This window comes from Saccostrea cucullata, unplaced genomic scaffold (genome assembly GCF_032062105.1).
Source record: "Saccostrea cucullata isolate Sc308-1 unplaced genomic scaffold, CSIRO_AGI_Scuc_v1 ctg592, whole genome shotgun sequence".
In the NCBI taxonomy this organism is placed as follows: domain Eukaryota; kingdom Metazoa; phylum Mollusca; class Bivalvia; order Ostreida; family Ostreidae; genus Saccostrea; species Saccostrea cuccullata.
In genome coordinates, this window is record NW_026922940.1 from 138,152 (window position 1) to 163,886 (window position 25,735).

Here is a 25,735-nt window from a genome sequence, read left to right on the forward strand (position 1 = left end):
ATGACGAATCAACTGGGTAAGCTTACTCTTCCCAGGCACCTGAAACCACCGATAGAATTTCAAAGAGTCCTTGTTTATGCCCTGTTAACATTTTTGCGTTGTTAAAAGGTTTTATGAGATCGATAACAGTTCGTACTTTTTACCCTTTTTCATTATAACCAAACGTTAATACAGTTTTATTTAGTCTTTTTCCTTGAAATCTTGAATGTTTCTACTTTTTCACTTTATTAAAATGCACTTTTTGACGATTTTTAATCTTAAGAAGAAATAGGTGCCTTTTTCCCTATAAAATATACAGATAACGAACCGTATTTTAGCTCAAATGTTCATGAAAATAATTACAATTAAATCGGGAGCAGAGCAAACACGATTACAACGCATTTTGAAAAAGTACACGCTTTGAATTTTTTTTTCAAAGTGCATTAAATTTGGGACAACATCAACGCACTTTGAAAAAATAAAATTTCTTTTCAAAGTGCGTTAATATCGACTATATTAACGCACTTTGAAAATATGTGTATGGCAATATTCTTGCAAATCTTGGGTATGATGAATAATTGAACCTGTTTGATAACTCTTTGGTGATGAGGTCACTTAAGGATCTGAAAGTAAGCGATTTTGATTCTTCTATACTTTGAAAATTCTTTCTCTCTTAAATGTTTTACTGTACTTAATTTTTCCAGTACGCATGCATTTTACCGGTATATGCAAACTAAAAATTCATTGAAAGTTTTCAATGTCATTACAGTTATGCAAATACATAATATTTGGGTGTAGCATAGGCATCGGTACCGGGAAGGGGGTCTTACCAACACAGATGTTTTGCATATTATATAAGCATTGGAAATTTGGCTTACGTTTGATTGGGGGTGGGGGGTGTTCTACTTTCAATTTTTTACCGACGGTATCTACATAATTTAAGTAAAAAAAAGTTGAGTTTAAACGAGGACATGTAAATTAAAACGTTTTCGACAGAAAAAATAATACAAATTGTTCCTTTTAATTGCTAAGATCTCATATGTTGAGCGGAGCGGATCAAAAACCCTTGACTTGGGAATATGGTAAAATCTATGTATGGAGTTTTTGTTTTAAACATTTTTTTTTTCAAAGTGCGTTAAAATTCCCCATGGCAAAAATATTTATGTACATTCTTAACGTACTTTGAATTATATTTTCAAAGTGCGTTGAGTGTGTCCCAAAATTAACGCACTTTGAACTTTTTTTCACAATGCGTTGAATTTGTCCCAATTTTAACGCACTCTGAAAAAAATTTTCAAAGTGCGTTTGCACAGACCTGTAAAGCATATTTGTGATCAGGTTCCATGAGTACGTAATAATCCCCCATCAACCGGTGTTCTCCTTTTCAGCTGTTTCAGGCTTCTTGAGAGTAGTTCTGTAATTTTTTTGCTGTTAAAACATGAATGCATGAGACATTAAAGCCGCTTAACCCGAAACAGGCACAAATTATCTTACACAATAAAAGTACTTCATTACATAGATAATGTATAAAAAGAAAGTATAAGATTGATTTAATAGTTTATTACAACAATCCTTACATGAAAAACGCAGATCATAAACCTTATTGACAAACAGTAGTTCCTGACGGAAGTTAAGATCTGTTGTGAAGTCAATTTTGAACAAAAATAAGTTTATCGGATATATCTAATAATGAAGATAATTCAAACCCGAGTATTTTTTTTCTCTATTATAAGAAGCCTTAGTCATAATACAACTTTTCAAAATTGAAAAGTTAATTGAATATAATCTATATAGTAATTTTTATATAAATATGCATATTTAAAGAATAAAGGAAGATCAAATATTTTAAATGATTTTTTTTAAAGAGCTATATATATGTGCAGGTTTATATATGTATGTACTTTGTTGTGAAAAAATGCTCGGGTTCGTTCTTCATGAGTTAAACATGTAAGCGATAAATTTAATATTTCGAAGGTGACTTCACGCAATATTAACAATGATCAACATAGGATTTTTTTTTGTATGACCTAACAAAAATTATTTTTTTAACTTTTGAATTTTGATATCTTTTAAAAGAAAAGGACTTTGGGGATATAATTTGCCAAAAGTTGAAACAATTTATGGACAATTATTTCTCAAGAAGAAAATCGAATATATATTTTTAGCGATTAGAATCGGACCAAGCGGCTTTAACTCATTGAATAAATTACTTTACAATCAGCACACAATGCATGTTTCGAAGGAAAGTGAGATCTCGTGATATTCTCTAGGGAGTAATAACAAGTGAAATAAAAAGAATAAACTGGAATACTTTTCAAGAACACAGAAATAACAAATAGAGTACTCAAAAAACCTCGAAATATTTAGAGCAGTTCAGTGAGGTTTATGGCAACAATTATTCACAAAGGCACCTATGAGCTGCACAGAATGCTCCAGAGATAAACTAAAAATTAATACAGAATTGGATGAAGGTAAAGACATACAAGCTGTTCCAGAAGAAGGAAAGCACACTAAATCAAGTGACACAGATTCCAAATCCACAATAACTCTTACTAAACATCTTACGGGAAACGTAAATTCCGCTATACATGTAATAGTAGGTGACAAACATGTTGTTGTACTTGTGCGATAATTCCTTGTACGGTTTGCTGAGTAGCTGCGTAGAGCAGTGGTAATAGCATCTTTTCTATGGAGTCGAGGAGTAAGGAGTTAATCCACTGTGAGATGTGGAGATCGATTATTAAGATGAGACGGTATAAACCTAGTTCCCGTGTAGCAGTAATTATAATGTTGGCACGAAAAAAAATCCCCTGTGCTTTATGGTCCCGAGTAAAGGTAAAGTTTGCAGCTCTCCACCGCAAGTGGTTGCGTCTCCATATAAGTAATACCGTAAATGTATCATATTTAGCGCGTACTATAATCGGCGGAAATAGCATTTTAAATTAGTTAGCGTGGACTCGATTTAGCGCATGAGTTAATTTCATTTCTCATAGGATAATTCTGCGAGGAATTTAGCGTTGTACTTGAATTAGCGGAGATTGCTTTCCGCCAACAGCGCCAAAAAGAATACACAGCTAAATGTAATACGTTTACAGTAATTCTCGAGAGAGAGATGTTACCTGTGGCCAAAAATGTATGTACATGTTTACCTTGTATACATGTATAGGGGTAAATAAATACATCTGAAGAACCAATAATGCTTAACTTATTTATATTTCATATTACCTATTATATTTTCTCATTATATACTTTGTGAGTTTTCTTTAATTGTCTTTTATTTCTTAAGAAAGGGTGATAAAATATCATAAATAGTTTAGGAATTATTGAAACATACAACGAAGAAATTAATAGTCGGTTGAATAATTTCTTTCAATCTTTTGAGATTAAAATAAAATACAAATTATTTTGTACATAACATTTTTAAATAATCATTGTTTTTGCAAGTGAAATCATTTATAATCATGTACATGTTTTAAAAACCATGCCACATGCTAATGCAAATTTAATTTAACGTTATTACATTGCACATTACTAACTTTTAACTTATAAATAATTTTTCCCGATATATGCCTGTCACCTAAAAACAAACAATTGGCGAATTATTAATTCTTTTTTTTAAGATGCTCACAGCAACACATTTTTGTAATGATACGTACATTCGTACGAAAAGTACACAGGAAAAAGTGGCTTGCATGAACTTCATAAGAAATTCACATGTTTATCATGCGAAATAACGGTCGCATGAAAATCGCATGAATTTCGCATAAATATTGTATAAGGCATTTGCATAAAATTCGCATGTGGTACTTCTCACACATTTTTTGTATGATTTTCGCATGCGAATAGCCAAACGCATGAAAATCATACGAGCCACTTTTCAATGTGTAACGCATCTCGATATGCATATAACAAAACTTAAAACATTGCTGTGATGTCATGCCTTTGTTTTGCATTAAAAAATTTACCTGTAGCAGTCCGATAATAATAATTACCAATCCGATAATATGATTGAAAAAAGAGTGAAATAAAGATTAAATATGTCAAGAAACCAAAAGAAAATATTATCGAAAAATTCAGGAAAAGCAATCGCAAGGAAATTAAGTTGCTACAAAATAGCAAATCACTGGGAAAAAATCAGGTTTAACCTTTCTCAAAATCAATACTTTCCACTTTTTAAAAGTTTTTTTGATATAGCACTTTGAATAAGCGAATTAAAATCCATTTCTGAGAAAGAATCTGCGAATCTCCTAATTTTATAAGGTTTTTTCCCCGATGACCGCACTTTAAGACCTGTGAATTTCCGTTATGTAAACTAAAACTTCAGGATAAAACTGCATTTTTTTTTACTTTCCATGGTGATGGTAATAATATCACCCAAAATTACATCTGTACCAATGTTAATTTATACATATAGTGAATAAAAATGTTCCAAAATAAAAATCCCTCTCCACCGGACGACTATGCTTGAATGAATGAAAGGAAACACTGTTTTTACTGTCATTTCTTTTATCTATGTATCAGACGAATAGAAAACAATGGATACCAGAACCCCCATTGATTAGTTATCGGATTCCTCCAGGTAACTTTTGGACATTTCAACAGGTCGAGACCATTAGATTTTCTGTCGTCAGAATAAATTTGCATGTAAATTAGCTAATATGTTTACTTTACCTTCTGCTGAATGAGCCGCAATGCATTGTGGGCTACTACAAGTACCTAGCTGTGTTGAAAATTAAAGGCAACTTGAATTGTCCCTTGGAAACTTATTTTCAATTCTTTTTTGAAATTTTTGAAACAAATATTTAAAATAATGTATAATCTTTCATTTTTAATGCTCATATTTACAAAATTTGCTTTATGAAGCCTTATATCAACTTATAATACATCAGCCTAGTATACCATTGTTCAAAGAGACGTATAAGTGCTATCGTGTCGATAAAACATTGAGTTTTTTTCACGTGATATACGTGTACATAACTCTCGCAGGTAGTATATAGGTCCTTTTTTTAGACAGCAGGAGAAATTGTGCAATTATCATTTAACTCCTCAATATTATCAGAAATTGTTTTATGTATATGCAAAAGTCAAAGCGTTTGTACGATATTCGAAGCAACTGTTAATCATCTAAAACAACTCCAATATTAAATTTGAGCATGGAGCAGTGTCTTCAGAATATAATCTTTCAATTTCGGTCTAATAAAGTTATAAAGAAGATCTACAGTTTTTCCGGTGACGAGTTAAATTTTGTGCAGTAAACCGACGAAAACCACGTGTAGCCATTGAATCGTAAACACGTGGTAGACTGTTTTGCTTTGTGAATCTTTCACTTGATTGGAGAACGGGCGTGACGAAGACATCGTCACGTGTTGAAAATTGCCTTCCATATAATGTTGTGGTCTCGACCTGTTAAATGGCAATGTTTTAAGTAAGATATGTGCCTCATACTATTCTATGCTCTTACGGGCTTCAAACAGACTTATAATTTTCACACATCGAACAGGTATTTGGCATAAATCCATTACTGACTAACATTATTTTCAAGGCCGATATTTGTTGGCGAAAAATGGGATGATAGGTGGTCCCTTAATTCAAACCATAACATAGAAATGAGGAATTTAGACAATTAAGTAACTATCGGATACATGAATATCTATTATAGAAAATAAATAAATATGCGTTTCTGTGTCTGCCATTCTGAATTGACTGTTAGTAATGGTACGGATCGCACCCCCCCCCCTTTCATTGTTTTTGTTTTTTTGTTTTGTGAAAAGTCTACATATACTGAACATCCACAATAATTTATTTTGATTTCAAATAACCAGATTTGTAGATAGAATATTACATATAATGATGTATTCAAGTCTTGTCAAGTTTATCAAAAATTTAAAAGTCCCCGAATTAGCACGAAGGTAAATGATTGAGAATCGCAATTCTGTTCAAAATATGAATCAATGATTTGCGCAATGTTAAATGATACACCTTTTACAACCGAAGTACCGGTCTCCACGTCCCACAGTGGGATTCCAACCCGCGACGTAAGGATCAACTCCTTACTTCACGACTCTATAGCAGACTCCCTAACCACTGCGCCTAGCAAGTGACGAATCTCTATGGCAACAATTATTCACAAAGGTACCTATGAGCTGCACAGAATGCTTCAGAGATATACTAAAAAAATAATACAGAATTGGATGAAGGCAAAAACATACAAGCTGTTCCAGAAGAAGGAAAGCACTCTAAATCACGTGACACAGATTCCAAATCCACTGTTACTCTTACTTAACATCTTACGGGAAACGTAAATTCCGCTATAACAGCAGGTGACAAACATGTTGCTGTACTTGTGCGATTATCCCTTGTACAATTTGCTGAGTAGCTGCGCGGAGAAGTGGTTATAGCATCTGCATGCTCTATAGAGTCGCGGAATAAGGAGTTGATCCGCTGCGAGATGTGGAGACCAATCATTTATATGAGATTGTATAAACCGAGGTCCCTTGACGCAGTAGGTGTTGGCACGAAACCAAAATTTCCTATGTTCTCTAGTCCCGAGTGCCGAGTTAAGGCAAAGTTTGCAACCCTCCAACGGCAAGTAATGGTGTTTCCATATAAGTAAAAATTCTCGAAAGGGACGTTAAACAATAAACAAATAAACACACAGCCTAGAGACGCCAGGCGGCAAGATAGTCGCACGGATGTCTGTTATATATGTTGATACCAGAGGGTGCAGTTTAACTGTTATGCAGTAAGAGTTGGCCTGTGGCCAAAAAGTTTGTATGCATTATGTGAAGGGGTAATTAATACGAGTGTTGATCCAAAAGTTTGTGGAATTTCTTCATGTTTTATTTATTTCTAAGTGGAATTATTTGAAAATTAAAATAAAAATATAGACACTTGATGGATATTTTGAATTTTAAAAAAAGTAACTCTATGGCAATTGCCATAGAAAAGGTTGTTTGGAAATGTGGGGGAGACATTAACGCGTTTATTATCATTTTAATTCTTCATACCTGAAATAAGAATTAAACCTCCCTATGTGGTATATAACACGAAAACTATGCCATGAGTACGATTGCTTGATCTTTTATAAACCTTTGTGAGAGAGTTTTACTGATTTTATTGGATATTTAGTTTATAATTTGATAATTTATTGTTCATCTTTTAGTTGTTAGACAACGTCAAATTTCGAAGGCATAAGAAATTTAAGAAAAATGTAACTTCCAGGGACGTAAGATTAAAGTTGTATTCGCTTTTTGGAGGTTCTGTTTTTAGTGCGTATCCCCCGTAGACAAACTAAGAGGTAATGGACGTTGTCAGCTGAAGTACTGTTCCTGTTATTGCTACTGAAATTGGAATATCATATGGAAAGATGGGTAGTATTTTGAAATATGAATGAAAAATTAAGATTAGTTAGTGCGAGAGGATAACCAGGCTCTTTTAGAAAAAAAATGAAGAAAGGGGCAGCATTTTGTAGAATTATTTTTTCAAACTAGGCACTAGGGCGAGATGCTTAGACTATAACGTGACGTGACTTATCTAACTTGACGTTATGTCGAAGTCTCCCCCAGGTTTCACAACTATCCATTTTCAGTATGCTCGTGTGACCTTATTGGTAATTGCATAGGAAAGTGGTGAAATTTTCCAATATTGTTGCATTATGACTCTATATCTGATTCATGAATATGCCTGTTGTTTGCTTTTATCAAATCGCGATAAAATTCTAGAAAGAATTTCCACGAACTTTTGGATCAACCCACGTACATCTAAAGAACCATTAATACTAAACTTATTTATAATTATACATATTATATTTCCCATTATACACTTTGTTATTTTTCTTTAATTGTCTTTCATTTCTTATGGGGGCATAAAATAATCATAAATATTTTAGAAATTATTATAACATACACTGAAGAAATTATAAATGGCATAGTGGGTTGAATAATTTCATTCAATCTTTTGAGATTAAAAAAAGGTTTTAAACAAAATCTTTTTACTCTATCTGACATCATTTCTGCTTAAAAATGAAAGCCATTTAATCATATACGTGTTAAAACCCTACTTCATGCTTATGCAAATTCAAATAAACGTTATTACATTGCAAATCACCAACATTTAACAATTAAATAACTTTTTTCTCGATATACACCATCGTCGGAAACACACAGGTGATCTCGTCTTTACTTTAACTAGACTTTTGAGGGTCATTAGTGTGATGTGACGTCATCGTTTTCGAGGTACAGTAATTTTTTGTGTAGAGCCCGTGTTATCATGGCAGAACGCGGAAGCCGGTGTAGCATAATATTTGGTCTGCCTCGTTTAAAGGTCCGACCGGACCTAATACGATAACACATTAGGTCCGCCTTTTATAAGAAAAGGTCCTGCCCGTATAAGAAAAGGTCCCTACGTTTTAAAGTCCGGATGGTACAAAATGATTTAATCTTGACTTTAACATATGAAATTAAAGCATGTTAGTGTAAACTATATGATAAGAAGGATTTACCATGTTGTGTTTTATTTTTTGTACAACATACATGTATCTCTAGATTATATGTTGTTAAACTATGAATATCTAAATTTTGTGAAATGAAGCTGAAGACGTTTGGCAAAGAAAGCGTGCAGAATGCCTATAGCTACAGAAATATTGAAAATCAGACTTCGGATAAATAACTTGATATTTTAACAAGAAATCAACAATCTTATTTTGATCTTGATTGCAAAAAAACATTATCTTTTGGTCGAATAGAGACTGACAATATCATATAATGTTTTCTCACTTATTTGTCTATTAATACGTTGATTACCTAATGCAGACAGAGAGCTCACTGTGGATGTTACAGGTCGACGACAAGGAATGCTTTTATCTCCATGATACCTGTCCCACTTTTTAAGGATCAGAGTTTGAATGCTTTCAATTTCTATTGTTTTATTATAAATGTTGTACCGTCATTAGTTGAATATCATAGAAATAGAATTTTTGAACACATAAAAATGGTAGTACATGTATTAATTATGTTTAGTTAGCCAAAGATTATGTTATCTTTATAACAGTTTTCCTTTTTATCTTGTAGTGCTTGGAGCTAAGATTCCTCACTCTTTTCTTGAAATGCTTAGTAAACTTGACGAAAACAATGTTCTTGCTGCTATAAGAAGTTACACTGACGATAAAATCGTTATGCAAGTCACTGACGTAGTCTCACCAGAAATCGCAATGTCAAGGAATCACCGCTGTCTCCAATATGATTTTTTGGCTTTTGAAAATAACACCCTTGTTGTGGGTTTTATTAAAAATTACTTCACGCCATATGATCTGACTGAGCATTTAAGTTTCCACGAGTCACGTGTAATCAAATTAAAGAGTGGGTCTGTAACCCTTCCTGTTGGAGTAAAATTCAAGGTAGAGATTTATCATTATGCGCTTACAAACATGTATAATATAATTAATATTAATATAATAATTTGCCTTCCTTTACTATTCTTGTAAACTTATTTTTTTTTTACCTAAGGTGGTTTTTCGTGGAATGCTTCCAAGATCTACATATGGATTTCTTCTGATTGATAATATAACAATCACTGACGGAATATGTGGTAAAATAAAGAACATGTTTATGAATTTTTAATTTATCAAAATTAAAATTATTTTGAATCAATTTCGAGTTTTATTAAGATTCAAATCAACATATTTTCATAGCTATACAATGCGTTGGGAGGGACATGTTTAATTTCTTGTCTCTCTGTTGAATTACAGAAAAGTGCAGTCCCAATGAATTCAAATGTAGTAATAAAAGAAGTCAGTGTATTCTGTTGGACAAAGTGTGTTATTTTGAACCCGACTGTATAGGAGGAGAGGATGAAAAATTTGCAGTATGTATTCATTCAAGCGTGTCCCAATGTTTGTAAGCTTGTAAACAAATTCTCAAAAAAAAAACCCAATAGAATTGACAAAAGAGTTACTTGAAATGTAGTATTCTGATGATTAATTTCATTCACGAATTTGTAACATTTAGTTTTACTCCTGATATTGCATAATTAAATCGGTAAAGATAACAGTTAGCATGCCTTTGTGCTAAACTATTTGTATTTTTCTCGCAATTTTGCCAATGACTTTGTTCCAGATTGGGATGTCATTAGATCATCATGCAGGATAAACGGAAGTTCATTGCTTCGAAATAAAACTTTGCCTCAAACACAGAACAGTCCACAGAGAACAGAAAATGATTCAAGGAGGACCAGTGTCTATCAAATTCTTCATAAATCTGTTTATTATTGTTTGTAACCCTTCCTGTTGGAGTAAAATTCAAGGTAGAGATTTATCCACAGAGAACAGAAAATGATTCAAGGAGGACCAGTGTCTATCAAATTCTTCATAAATCTGTTTATTGTATTGTCCCCGTGACTGTCTCCGTGTTGGTCTGTCTGTTAACTGTTCTTCTGACAACGTGCCAACTTATGCTACTTTTATAACCTGGCATGGTCTTGTTCAAGAAAACCAAGAAATAACCAAGGAAAAGTTTCCCAATGTAAGGGCGCTAAACATTTTTAACTGTACCCTTCAATTTCTCAAAATTGGTGAAAATCAGAATATTGAGAGGATTTCAATCAAATACAGTAAAATTGACTACCTCTCTTTCTTTGTTTATGGCACAGATAAGATACAATACGTGCGTATAATTGAGAGCTCGTTTCAAAGGCTTAACTTTCATGGCAAAAGGGTTTATTTTGAAGAATGGTACGTTCATAAAAGCTCTCTATTTGATAAGAACACCAATCTCAAGGGACTCTATGGGACACCCATTTTAGATTGTCACAATCTGAAGGATTCTATGGATTTGTACAAAACCTACGTTATTTGGTTGCTTACTTCAGTGTTTGTAATCTGATTGAACAACAACCTGTTTCTCTCTATGATGCCATTACACTTGATTTAAGTAACAACTTCTTGAAGACATGGACACTTATATCATACACACAATTGCTCTATTTACATCATAATTTGATCACATCATTGAACTACACTCTTGATAACAGACAATCAGAGGCTCGGTTACAGTATTTAGATCTTTCTTACAATAAGATTTTAAACATCAATAATGAAGATTTATATGACTTGCCTAACCTCTTGTACCTTATTCTTCATGAAAACCGTTTGACACATATCCAAAAGAAAGCTTTTGATAAATCAACTAAACTTATTCATTTAGATTTGTCAAATAATAATCTACGAAATCTTAACCGTGGTCATTTCATGTATCTATCAAGATTGCAATATCTCAGCATACAAAATAATGATGTTAAAGTGGTTGAGGGAATGTTTGAGGGAATGTTTGGGAATGTCTTATGAATATTCTTTATCTTCATGTAGACTCTTACACACTCTGTTGTGCACAGCTCAAAGCCGTCATCAAGATTCAATGTGTAGCCCCAAAGAATGAAATATCCTCCTGTTACAATTTGATAGATTTACATATTCTTAGAATAATCATTTGGTATATTGCTCTTCTTGCTCTGTTTGGGAATATATCTGCTATTTTTTACAGACTTTATCATGTAAAGAATAAAGCAGTCACAACATTTGACATTTATTCTTTAAATCTTGGTCTTGCAGACTTCTTTATGGGTGTTTATCTTTACATTATACCCAGTGCTAATATAGGATTTAGTGGCCGTTATGGTTTTGAATATTTCTCATGGAGACACAGTCCTTATTGCATTTTTGCTGGTGTACTGGCTACTCTTTCTAGCGAGGCTTCTGCTTTATTTGTACTTTTGATCACTATTGACAGAGTTCTTGTTGTGAGATTTCCGTTTTCAATGCTTAAGAAAAGGATCTGGGTATCAAAACTCAACTCCAGCTTCGTATGGACCATTGCTCTCCTTCTGTCTTTAATACCCCTTACAGAAAGTCAATATTTCGATGACTACTATTCTAGTTCTGGGGTGTGTATTTATTTGCCTTTGTCTGTCCTACGAAAAGCGGGATGGGAATACTCTATGATTATATTAGTTTGAGCAAACTTTATCATCTTTATTGCAATACTCATCGGACAATTTGTAATATTTACGGATGTTGTTCGAATGGGAAAGAAAACGGCCTTGCATTCATTAAGTCAACAAAGAAGACGAGAAGTGGGCATAGCAAAGGCTTTAATTACAGTTGCTGTGACAGATATGTTGTGTTGGATTCCTATTGGAGTTATAGGTAAGAAATACTTCACATTTGAAATAATGTTGATTTGATGAAATTTACATTAACTTGTTTGTTTTAGTTTTATGTTGCTAAATCTTTCAATTTAATATTAAGGGCTTCTGACGTCCATGGGTATTGATGTAACTGTTCAAGTTTATGCGTGGATTATTGTCGCTGTACTTCCAATAAACTCGGCTCTTAATCCACTCATTTACACATTTTCTGCAATCATGAGACATGGAAGCCACAGGGTAAGATTAAAATTTTCAAAGATATTAATAATTTTCAAAATTGGTTAAAATCCATCTACAATGTATGATTATAAACAGATACATGTATCTATCTATTAATGCATCAAATACTGTAGTATCGTACACAGAAAAACTGCTATACAAAAGAAATAGTGACTAATAAACCGAATAAAAGAAATCTGGTAGGTATATTTTAATATTCCTTGAATGAAAAACAAACAGAAGTAACATTTCTAAGATTTTTCTTTTTTGCAAAGTTTAGTGATGTACAGTGTATATCTTGTTAATTGTCCTTTTGAACAGCCTTCCCTGACAGATGAAGAAGATTTGCCGATTCCCTCCACCGAAGCAAGGACTCAAGAAAAAACGAAACCTAATGTACAAATAATTAAGCATTGAATGTCATATTTTGGGATGTCTTCGTTCCTATAACACACCTGGCAGTGCCGACAAATTGAATACCGCGTTAGCGCGGTATGATAATTTGTCGGCACGGCCAGGTGTGTTATAGGACCGAAGACATCCCAAAATATGACATTCAATGCTTATATTTACATTCTCTAATTTTTTCTTATTCATAATTGTTTATTTCTTACATGTTTAATGTGAATTTAGCGCCCTTCGGTATTGGCGTGCTTGATAAACGTAATAGCCGGTCGTGACGTCGAAAAGCCGTTTGTGACATTGAAAAGTTAAATAACGAAGATAAACATTGCGAGGAAATAAAATGACAAATTAGATTTTAATGCATTTCCGCTGTATTTTATGTGAATTTTTCGAGGGTAGTTTTTTTTAAAAATGAAATTGTGTCAAAACAATATGCATATTGGTATTCCTAAATACTGAAAATACATGTAGTTTCTTCTATGTATTCTATCGCGCTGTGACAAGGTTTCGCGTGTGTTATAGAAAGTTGAACGTCGTGGATTTCTAATGAATTTGATAAAGAAAATTACACTGAATGTAAATATTTTCAGATGAACATTTTTAGCAGTTATTACAACGCTACAAATAAAGCAAATATTGAATCTTAATGTGTGTAAAATTACTATGAAAAGTATACATGTATAAATATATATATTTCATAAGATGAAAATGAATGTTCTGGTTTTTGAGTTGATGCTTAAACAAACAACGCAGAGCAAAAGTTTAAACCAAGAAGAAGTGAAATTTTGCATATTTTGTGTACATTGTTCATGACAGAAAAAGGAGCTTTTTAAAAAAAAATTATGAGCAGTAGCTTCTCATAGTGTGTACTTATTGATCATGTAATGTATGAAAAACACATGAGCGGAGCAAGCATATATTTTCTTCTTAATGTTTTTTAAAAGGGCATTGAAGATTCATTATTAGAGGGCGACTACAGAAAGTTATTTCGGACCTTAAATATATACAGACAGTGAGATACACTTAATTCAACAAAGGACATTATATTCAAATAATGGTATTACGAAAGCTCATTAAGAACCTTTAAGAAATATTTTTGATTTTTATACAACGAATTGTTAAATATATTAAAATGAATTTTATATCTTTATTCAATATATAACTAAATTTTAGTATGTTCCTATAAAATTTCAAATTCTAAAACTTGCTATCTTTGATTTATTCTCTTTTTTGCTAAATTCAGGCCTATTGAAAACTATATTGACCAAATTTACGAATTGTTTTATCCAGCCCTATTTTCCAATGTCAAAATCATTTTAAATTGTTAAATTTAAGTAATATACTCTCATATGATTCATGTTGAACTCATTGTAAATAATGTTAGACGAATAATCTTTGAATACAATTAAAATCATTGTAACAAATGTATTGTTTATCAATCAACATCTGTATTTAAATGTCATCAAAGACAAACCGAAAATAGAAGAAAAATCTACATAGGACGGTTTTTACGAAATTATTTTTTATCAAGGGTAGCCTAGAAAGTACCTGCAGGGGTAGATATGGAACAAGTAAATAATTCATAAGAATGTGTAGCACAGAGTCTTTATCCAGACGGTGTGTGCTGGTCAAAAAAGTTCCAGAGGGGTTGAATTACCAATGTATCTACAATATTCGTGGTCTTGAAAATTTCCAACTCAAAAATGGCAATGGAGAAGAAAGGTTGATCGTTTTGTTCAGAAGCCAAGAAGGTATGTTTAACGAGGTTGAATTCCGATGTTTAAAATGTTAATTTTTTAATGTATATTTTTTGTATCAACGCACAAAGCTAAATTTAAATCGAAACAAAAAATTGGGGTCTTTTTTGGCGCTGTGGTACTCTAAAAATGACATTTTTCGATGATATTCATTCATACCAGAAATCTTTCCTTCGATGTTTTCCATCCAATATTTGAATCGGAATTAATCATGATATAAATTTATCAGTATTCTTTAGTTAAACAGAAACATGTTAGTTGTGACATTTAAAATTTCATACACTCAATTATTTGACCTATCTGCACTCACAGAGTAGAGGAACAATGGACATCTATTCATTACTACTCCATAATCAGTAGTGCCCTAACCCACAAGAAACCCTGACTCTGGGGGTGGACAGTTTTCGAAAAGGACTTCTCCTGCTCAAAATAAATCATTGATTAATACAAAAGAACATATTTTAAAGCAATAATTCAATTCTGTATTTAATCATGAGAACCCAAAATGGTACGCATGACCCAGTGGCCATGAAATTCACAATCATGGAAGAGGCATATCCTTCCTTATCATACCGGTACATTGTAACTATGTACTTAGGTCATCAGCGTAATAACCCGGAGCAGAGGAGAAGTTTTACAAAGATTTAATATTTTTTCATAATATAATCGTTAGAGCCCTAACACCAGAACCCCTGAGTTCGGGGCTATGAAATACTTAGGAATACACACCCGTCTTTATCATATTTATGTACATGGGTTTTCATCGAAATACTAAGAAGCAGGAGAGGGTTTTTTTTAAGGTCACCTGAGTCACTTCGTCCGTCGTCGTGCGTCGTTCATCGTTCCTTAATCGGTCGTAAACTTTTGAGCATTTTCAGCTTCTTCTCTGAAACGGCTGAGCCAATTTCAACCAAATTTGGTATACAGCACCTATTGGTAAAGGGGAACAAAAATTGTGAAATACATGGCCCCGGCCCCCCCCCCCCCCCCCCCCCCCAGGCCTGAGGAGTGTGGACAAAACCACAAAAATTAATATATCTTTTAAAATCTTCTTTACTCGGACATCTAGCAGTCAAACTATTGGCATGATGATAATCAGCATTGAGTCCTCTACCAAAATTGTGAAATTAATGGCGTCAGGGGTTTTGGGGTTAGGGTGGGGCTATATAGATCATATAGTAAAAGTGCTTATTTCTTTGAAAATCTTCTTCTCTGTTTCTGGGTATTAAATAAACTAACTAAGTATAAAGTTACTATAAGCAAGAATGCCTCTTTCATAATTGTGAATTTTGTGGCCCCAGGGTCAGTGGTTCGGTGTTAGGGCGGGGCTTTATTGATTATATAGTGAAAATATATTTATTCTTTGAAAATCTTCTCCTCTGCTCCTGGGTATCAAATAAACTAACTAAGCACATAGTTATGAGCAAGAATGCCTCTTTCAAAATTGTGAATTTTATAGCCCCTGCATCAGGGGTTCTGGTGTTAGGGTGGGTCTCTATTGATTTATATAGTGAAATACATTAATTGTTTGAAAATGTTCTTCTCTGCTCCTGGGTATCAAATAAACTAACTAAGCACATAGTTATGATGAGCAAGAATGTCTCATTCAAAATTGTAAATTTTATGCCCACTGGGTTAGGGGTTTTGGTGCTAGGGTGGGTCCCTATTGATTTATATAGTGAAAATACATTAATTGTTTAAAAATCTTCTTCTCTGCTCCTGGTTATTAAATATTCTAACTAAGTATATAGTTATGATGAGCAAGAATGTCTCTTTCAAAATTGTGAATTTTATGGCCCCTGGGTCAGGGGTTCTGGTGTTAAGGCGGGGCTCTATTGATTTTAGTGAAAATACGTTAAATTTAGGTGTATAGTTATGATGATTAATGGTTTCTTTTTCAAAATTTTTAATGCCATGGTGTCTAGTTTAAACATGTAAAAACATGAACTAACTTCAATCATTAAAAAGTTGTTGCATGATGCTCAGGTGACCTATAAGGCACATGGACCTCTTGTTAAAAGAAATAATACATTTTCATTATGTTTTCATCAGAGGTCAGCCCAGTATCATAACCGTCGCCCTGGGCATGCATTTTTATATTTTTGCATTTTTACAGTCTTGGTAGAGAGCTCAATGCTTATTAAAGTTATGTCAACAGTTGACTACTTGATGCCCAAGGAGATTTTTAAGGACTGTATTAATTTTATTAGTTTTTGATCCATTCTTCGGGCCCCAGGGGCCAAGGACTATAAAATTCATAATTTGTTTCCCTTCATCCATACCTGCTATAAGCCAAAACTAGTTGATTTTTGGTTAAGAGAGGAAGTTGAAAATGTTCAAATGTTAACGGACGACGAACGACGACGGACAAAACAGATAGCAATACGTCCCCCAGGTAACTCGGATGAACTACGAGGGTTGATCCAAAAGTAATATCACGGTGTCCATATCTTTTTTATTTGGCGTTACATTATCAAATACAATTTACCAAAAGATGCACCAATATAAATATAATTTACATTGAAATTTTAATTTAACGATGTTTATTTGAATTTATTTTATAGATGTTAAACATAGAGCATAGAGGGTGTCGCCGCGTCACAACGGAATTTCACATTTTAAAATGTTTTATTTTAGAATGAAAAAGACAAACACATTAAAAAGATTCTAAATAAGCACCTAATCTCCCATATTTTTAAATGACACAATTCTCGTCATTTTTCTAGTTTTGATTTGAAAATTAAATGACGGCATTGGTATTTGTGATAAAAATTAAACATTGTTGTTTTATTCTGTTGAATTGAAGAAAAGGATTGTCGAAATAGGAAAAATCTGCTCGACGAGTTGTAATGCATTTGTTGCTTCAAAATATGGGAATCATCATAAGCGACAGTTACGTTACTTAATCAGTCCTAAAGAATAAAGAATCTAAATAGACATCTTAATAGATGGTTTGAGCAATTTTGAGCGGGAGATTGGTCAGTGAATGATCAGCAGAGGACAAAAAGACCAAAAGATGGGAGATCGGACGGAAAAGTTCAGTGGTGTCTGACGTAAAAGAAAGACAGACGTATAGAGTGACATGAATATGTCAATTTCTAAGTTTGTCTTTGATAGAGGATTTAATTATGAAACGAATGAGTGTATAATGGTATCAAAACTATTAAAGAAATTGGAGTTGGTGAACTGTTTGCGAATCACAAATATTTTTATGAAACGAAGGGAAAACGCTTAAAAGTATGACGGTGCGCATCCGTCATATGGCGCTTTATTTAGATGCGGCGACTAACTTAAACGCACACTGTTTAAAATCCGATATTTTGGAAAGTATACATCATATTCCTTTAACTTTTTTAGATCTGATTTGAAAAAATAAAGCTTCCATCATGTATAATTTAGTTGCTTTACGTCAATTTTATAGCATTTTTTTCAAAGTTGTGACATAACTTTTAGATCAATCCTCGTATGAAGACATATATACACTCTTTCAACATACTCAGTAGTATGTTTACGCTATAAAAATGCTACGGGGAAGTAGCTGATTTTGCATTCTATAGAAACAACCGACAAGAAACATAATTATCTTGAAAAAAAACATATCAAAAATCCAAACGTGCAGATTCTATGGTTTCTTTTTCTTTTTTTAAAGTACGATTTAAAGATTTGGAAGAATTTATTATTTATATACTCGAATATAAATTCTTTTTTCATTTACAGATGCAGAAACATGTGTAAAGGAAGGTTATGTTACTATAGATTCTGATGGACGGAAGTTTGATCTTCCTGTTAGAAGCTGTCCATATCATATCATCCCCGTTGAGTGGATAGATAAATCCACTAAGCCTGATCCAGTTAGTATTTAGAATAAAGATATGCTGTATGAATAAATAGAGGAGATATTCATTCTAATATCTTTTTTAAGAAATCTGTTTTGAAATATCTGAAAGTCTTTGAACCTAGCATGTTACTTGTTTAGAGTATTTTTAAAAAAAAATCTACACAAAGCCTATAAATGAACAAAAATTAATTCCTCTCAAAATATAAGAAGACGTGGTTTTAGCTTCATAAAGCTCTTAAAATTACAGAGTTTCTTGAGTTTCTGATTGACAATATCTATGAGGTTTTTGGAGACCAGGTATTCCAACAATGTATTGGAATTCCAATTGGTACCAATTGCGCTCCGTTATTTGCAGACCTTTTATATATTCAAATGAAGCAGAATTTGTGAAAAATCTATTGCATGAAAAAAAGAAAACAGTTTCTGTGGCCTTCAACTCGACATTTAGATGTATCGACGACGTATTGTCAATAAACAATGGTCATTTCATGACGTCTGAATTAAGATTTAAAAGGACATTTTATTAATAAGTATGGATGGGTTTTTAAGATATGTTTTATGATGTGACCTTAAGAACGAGCGCAGTTGTGCATTCAATGACCTATTAACAGCGTGTACTCTTATAACTTTGATCCTTATCTTCAAACTTTAAATTGCAAGAGACGCAGTCTAGAATGTGGCGTTTGATTAAAGAATTAATGGAGACAGGCGTGTGTCTGGTTGAACGAGACTACAGGCATCGTGCGATATATTTGAATGAAATAATTTTTCACAAATTTTGACCTTAACTTGGCATCAAGTTCATTGAGCAGTGAAGTGTCTATATCGTGCCAACGCCTACTGTGACACGGGACCTCGGTTTTTGAGGTTTTTCCGAAGGACCCTTAACTTTCCCTACAAAGTTTCCAGGCGCATGGTGAAGGAACAGTAACTATACCTATTTATATTTCAGCTAGCTCAGTCGCGGCCCAAATTCGAACTCACGACCTCCAAATCACAAATAAAATGTAGAGAAGCTATCTGTTTAATTTTTTTCTCTTTACATTAGACTTGTTTTTTGGTGAAAGATCAATTTTGACGTCAAAATCACTTTCAACTTTCTTTTCGCCCGTACTTCACGATTTTAGCAGAATTATTTATAAATTAGGGTATCTTAATGGTATTCAATTTAAAATCGTGTAAAAAGTAATCCAGATTCCTATATTAAAATTGATAATATTTTAAAGTAGAGGCAATGAACATAAAAATAACTATTTTCTGAGAGACTTTTGGCAATCTTGATACATTTCTATTGTCGCATATGACAAAAAAACCCAATAGGTATGACTGGTTTTCTTTTACCTACAAATTATGCCCCGAAACAGCTGATATTACCAAGCAAAAGTTGCAAAGCATCGTTAAAGGTATTTATTTCTCAAATTTGATAAATATGTGGGCATCTTTCATTTACTAGATCTTCACCTTAAGCTCTCGGCAAACTGCTCTCCTTATATAAGTCATATCTATTTTTTATATTCGCTATTATCTCATAGAATCCTGGTCATGGGGGAACTATGGGAAGGTTTCATAATTTTCCTGACGTATTTGTCATTCTGAATTTCCAATGTTCTTACACGCAAGTCTGTTGAACTCGCTTTTCAGAAAAACACAGGCCACATTTGTTTTGAAACCGAACCTTGTTTCATTTTTCAGACAGTCTATTTCCAACCACTCAGGAATAATTCGGGTATCTTAGAATAAGGGCACCGCAAAGCAAAGCATCCTGTCGCAAGTTAAAAATTTTGATATGAATTATTACTTGCTTAACTTTCGATACGCACGCACTTCAGCTTACAAACACTAAATCCGCCAATCACATCCACTGAACTTCAACCCCCACCTCAACACAAAAACACACACAAGAGTGTTATTATATTATCTCAAATATTCTTCGGATTTTGTTTCCTTATGCAAGGGAAACACAACTTTACTTTTCATAATTTCCTTATCTTATTAGCTTATAATATTTCGTTAATATAGGAATAATATAAGATTTTGAGATTCAAACTTTTATGTATATAAATTCAGTGTTTGAACAAGAGTTTTTGTGGAATAAAAGTACCGACAATAGCAAACTGTAATTAAAAAATTCACTGCAACGTTGTTTATTCAAGCTACATGTACAATTCTAACTAAGATATAGTGAATTATTCTAGCTTAACTCTACAATTTACTGAATTGTTTTGCAGCATACACTTAATGTCATAGAAATATGACTTTACTATTTCCCCGCAAGCACTTTATAGCATGTTACAAGTTTCTCTAAAGTTAAGAGTAAATACTATTATGACGTGATAATTTTAAACAAGAAAATAAATTTTCTAATTTTATGAGATTCAAGCAAGTAAAAAATAGAAAGAATTTGGAAAAAAATGAAGATTAAATGAACTTTTTCAAGTGTGTGAAAATGCGCAAATTGCAGGGAAAAGTTAAAGCGTGATTTTGCGTTAGAAATAGGAAATACGAGGGTCATTCAAAAAATACGTAGACAATGTCCCCCGTCATCATATTATTCTTACAAAATTTAAGATCAACACATTTTTATATGTAAAAACATTTATTTTGTCAGTGTGTAAAGTTTCATTCCGTTTGATTTGACGGAACTCGTGTTAGACAAATTTAAAAGTAACATTTGTTTTAGTACCTTAAGTTAAATTGTCAATGATTTCAAATTCTTTATCGCGTAACTATTGTTTGCACAATTTCCGCAAAGTGAATCGCACGTCACAATTTATGACGTTACTAAATCTTTGACAAGATTCTTTTTTTTAATAGAAATTGCTTCTTCGCAGACCGTTAATGGTCCGATTCCAAGTCTCTAACACTCAAAAAGTAGTCATTCCCATTATAAACAAATCCAAAGGACCTTTTGTAGCAATTTCCTGGTTCATCAAGCATTCTCAGAGTTTGCTTTAAAGGTTTTCCGAAATCGAACAAAATTTTATCGGTACCTGCTCCATGACGTCCCTCGACGTCCCTCGACGTCATCGTTTTTTTTGCTTTTTTAAGGAAGTCTATCTGCCTTTAAAGATTGATATCTTTTAAATGAAGCAATGTATTACATTATTTTTTAGCATCTGAAGTAATTGAACAATTCTAAATTTAGATATTTGAATTTTATTTCATTTAAGAGCCATTTATTAGAGGTATGAGTCTAGACATTATAAAGTGTATAATTAGAAAATAGGTCAATTTTGTCTCTGCTCCATGACCCCATTTTTCTGTCTTAAATCTTTGATTATTGTGAAAATTATCAATATATTTTCAATTTTTTTTTTGCCTCAAATATTTTCATTATATTGTTAAAATATATTTATCAAATTTCGTTATAATATGACGTTAAATAAAAAAGTTATGACAAAAGTCTACGAACTTTTTGAATGACCCTCGTATATAAAATATATCAACACTTTGAAAAAGAAAAAAAAGAGCTACATGGTTAATATTTTTTTTTATCTCTTCATCAAAAAATATAACCACACAGTTGATTAAGGAATGAACAAGAGAGATATTCCGTCCGAGAGAAATTTCATTTTCCATTGATTTTTGACTCATTGATTGATCTGGCAAACATGTAAGTGATGGTATTGAAGACAAGTATTATGTTTTTTTTAATGAGTTTAACAATGAATTATGACTTGTATTTTTTCTATTCTTTAGTTCTTTATCAAAACAATGGACTATTGTGCCAGTATGTATAGTACAATACCTAAAGAGGAAGGCAAGTGCTCTAATGATTTATGTAAATGTGACTATAATTCAGGGAAGCTACAGTCCACAATTAATTATCTAAAAAAAACTTCATTTTCAAAACCTTGCTTAAGTATAGCACAAACAACTTTAAAGAGAAAAAGACAATTTTTTCGATATTTTTTTTAATTATATAAACAAAAAAGAATTCAACTTCAAGGAGAATTTTTCATATTCAATAACTACATGTATATAGTTCTTCAAACATGTGCTCAAACTTGGCTATGTTGGACTGGGTGTGTTCGATTTGTTTACATCTCACAAACACTGAACACAAACACGACACTAAGTATTTTGTTTTGGTTAAATGTATCTTCATTGTACTCTTGCTTTTATTAACCATATCTTTTCCTAAAACGAAACAGATTTCAAGCTTTTTATCAATTGACCTTAGTTACAAGATAAATTCAGAGTCAGAGATAATAGTTTTTGCTTTGGTAGATTGTAAAAAGAATTCCAAAGTGAAGAAAGAGATTGTAGAAGAAAACCCAGAAGACAAAGAGAGCCAAGATATATACATTCCTAAGTTTGTCATTCCACCTATAACTTCCCACAGTGAGTACAGTTAATTAAAATCAAATCAAATGGAATAATTTTTTGAACATATTCCTAATTATGAAATACAATTAAATACGACTAGTATTCTTTTTTTCACATTTTAATCTCATGTATTTTAAATACATCACAGTCTTAAGTATAATCCATGAATACTTATCTTTCTTTTTATATTTATGCTTTAAGTTTAATAAAGAATTATATTAAAAATTTTAATTACTGTTGGTATAACAGGGAGTACTGTGATGCAAGTAACAAAGTTCCCTTCGGAAAAAAATCCTAGAGAAGAAATAAAAGGTAAGTCTGTGCAAAAAGTTACACGTAAAGTGGAAGATATGTAAACCTGGGATATGATAACTTATAATCAATATTTGAAAAGTACTAGTCCGGTAATAATTATACTTCATTTGAATTCATCATTATTTAAGCTTTAATAATAATATGTTTGATGCATGGTCATAAAAAGATATTGCATATAATTAGAATTAATAAAATATTCGGTATGTTTTATTACGTTATACGAGAGTTGTTCGAAAAGTTCGTGGACTTCTGTAACCCTAACCCTAACCCTTGCAGTTTAACCCTAGCGCTGCCTTATCTTTTTTTATTATTTGACGTCATATGTAATTTAAATTCAGTAGAAATCTTTTAAAAATAAATTCAGTGATTTGTATTATTTTTTTATCAATATCTTGATTTTTTTCAAACTTATCCATATTTAAAAACTGTAAAGATTGAATCGCAGCTCAGATCAACATTTAGTTTGAAGAATAAAAAATGGTCAAAAGTGAGTAATGTGTGTAAATGGTACAGGCAGTATTGGAGTGACAGAGACTCTGTATCGGACGAGGTCAATCTGAAAAGAAACTGTTGAATCGTAAAAATCTAAATAAAATCTTTGAAAAGTTGGTACGTCGTAGATAGACATACATTTAGGCATTTCAGTGTTGCTGATCATAACTGATGGTACAGCCATTGATCAAGAAAACTATGCACATGGCTTGCCTAGAGTCGTATATGCACTGATTAATGGTAATGATCTTAATAAGAAATAACTAAAAAAAATATTCAATGGACAATCATAAACCGTTATTTGTACTGTCCTTAATTGTGCTCGATGGTCTTCAAAACAGGTTGATTTTAAAATGAAGTAAATTAAATTCTATTCAATAATTTAATAGAGTGAAACTTCACACGAGTTTTTTTTTAACACGTGATATTGAGCTTATTTTTTCTTGAAAGCAGTATTGCAAAAATTGACATCGCCCACGAAAGTTTGGAGCAACCTTTTAAAATAGATGAAACTAATAGTAAAATCTCATAATCAATGTATCTATGTTATATACAACAATGGTAAGTATCCAAAGGAATTGGTGTGGGAAGTTCTGGGTGTAGTTAATCTAAAGAAGATTTAGAGATGAGAATTTATAATTATATATGTACAACTTAGTAGCTGCAGATCTGTAGCTCGTTTTACCCGAGGAAATTTACAAACCAGGAATTTCTAACATGCATCATAATTTTATTACACGATCTCCTGAGAAACATGAGGATTTATTCAGCAAAGAAAAATCATATTTCCGAGGTCTTACATGTAGGCCGAGTGAAATATGAATTTTACTGCATTGCAGATTACATGTTCTATTTCTCTCAAGATCATGTAATGAAATGTTTCCTATAACACAGAAAAGTTTTTAAAAAAAAAACAAACTTTCCAATCAAAAAATTTTTTTTATAAAAAAAAAAAAACATTTAAATGTCTTCCATTTTTCTCCTCTCCTATTTTAACCAATCTTGTGCAAAGAAGATCACAACTTTCGTCACAGTTTGCTACATATTGAAATTTTCGTTTTACAAACATTTTAATTAAAGATATTGTGAAAAAATGCACGCGGTTTTCGATGTAGTTGAAAATGACGAACAAGGTACTTGATTTAATTCCGTCTATTAATATGTATAATTTCTTACTAATTAGTAATTTTGAATGATTATTCAAGTAAAAGTATACATGCCTCTCTAAAACAATTGGGTCTAATTCTTAGACATTTCTCCAAAATTTGTTTACTTGCTGTTACGTGCATTTAACTCCCGGCCTCTTTAGTATTTCCACTCATATGGTGTTGCCACCACTTACCGGTGGAGAGCTACAATTTCATACCTATATCCCTATTCAGGATTAGGATCATTGATTAAGTGATCTTCTTCGTGCCAGCACCTACTGTGACACGGGATATTGGTTTACACGATTTTGTCCGAAGCACCAGTCTCCTACAGTTCCTGGTGGGATTCGAACCCACGGCGTAAGGATCATATCCTTACCCCCATGACTCTAGAGCAGACGCTCTAACCACTGTCCAACGCGGGCGACTTTGTAGAGAGTAAAAGATAAATGTAATTTAGAATAAGAAAATGTGTAAAATTAGATCACAAAAATGGAGATGTAAGCACAATATCTGCATATTTGAAGAATAAGAGAGAGAGACAATTATCTTCATGTAGATCATTTGAAACTCTTTTTTCCTCATGTACCGGTACTTCTTATTTGTCGTGAAAAAAAATTTGGTTAGAAAACAACTAAGGGAACATTTGTATCTTTGTATTCTCAGATTTGGATATCGGTGACAGGAAGTGCAAAGGATTAAGTGTTGAAATCAGACAAGGGGACATAACTCAAGAGAAAACTGATGCTATTGTCAGCTGTATTTCAGAAAGTCTGGATTTCAATGTAGGCAAGTAAATTATACTCAAGCTCTAAAGTATCTTGAATTATCTAAAACGATGCTAGATTATTGATTTAGTGAGCTAAAAACATTAAGATATATAACTTGTGAGAATAAAAACATTACAAGACATAAAAATAAGCTTGTCTTGAAAATGTATATATATATATTCTAATATCTTAAGCGTTAAATATCATATTATAAGCTGACAAAAGAATAATGAGTGAAAATGCGCAGCTGCAACATTCTGAGCTTTCACGTTTTTTCATGTAGGA

General features: G+C 32.4%; 1 pseudogene; it reads left to right on the forward strand.

Moving 5' to 3' along the window:
- On the forward strand, positions 1-25,477 carry LOC134262841 (G-protein coupled receptor GRL101-like; annotated as a pseudogene).
- The last annotated feature ends 258 nt before the right edge of the window (positions 25,478-25,735 follow it).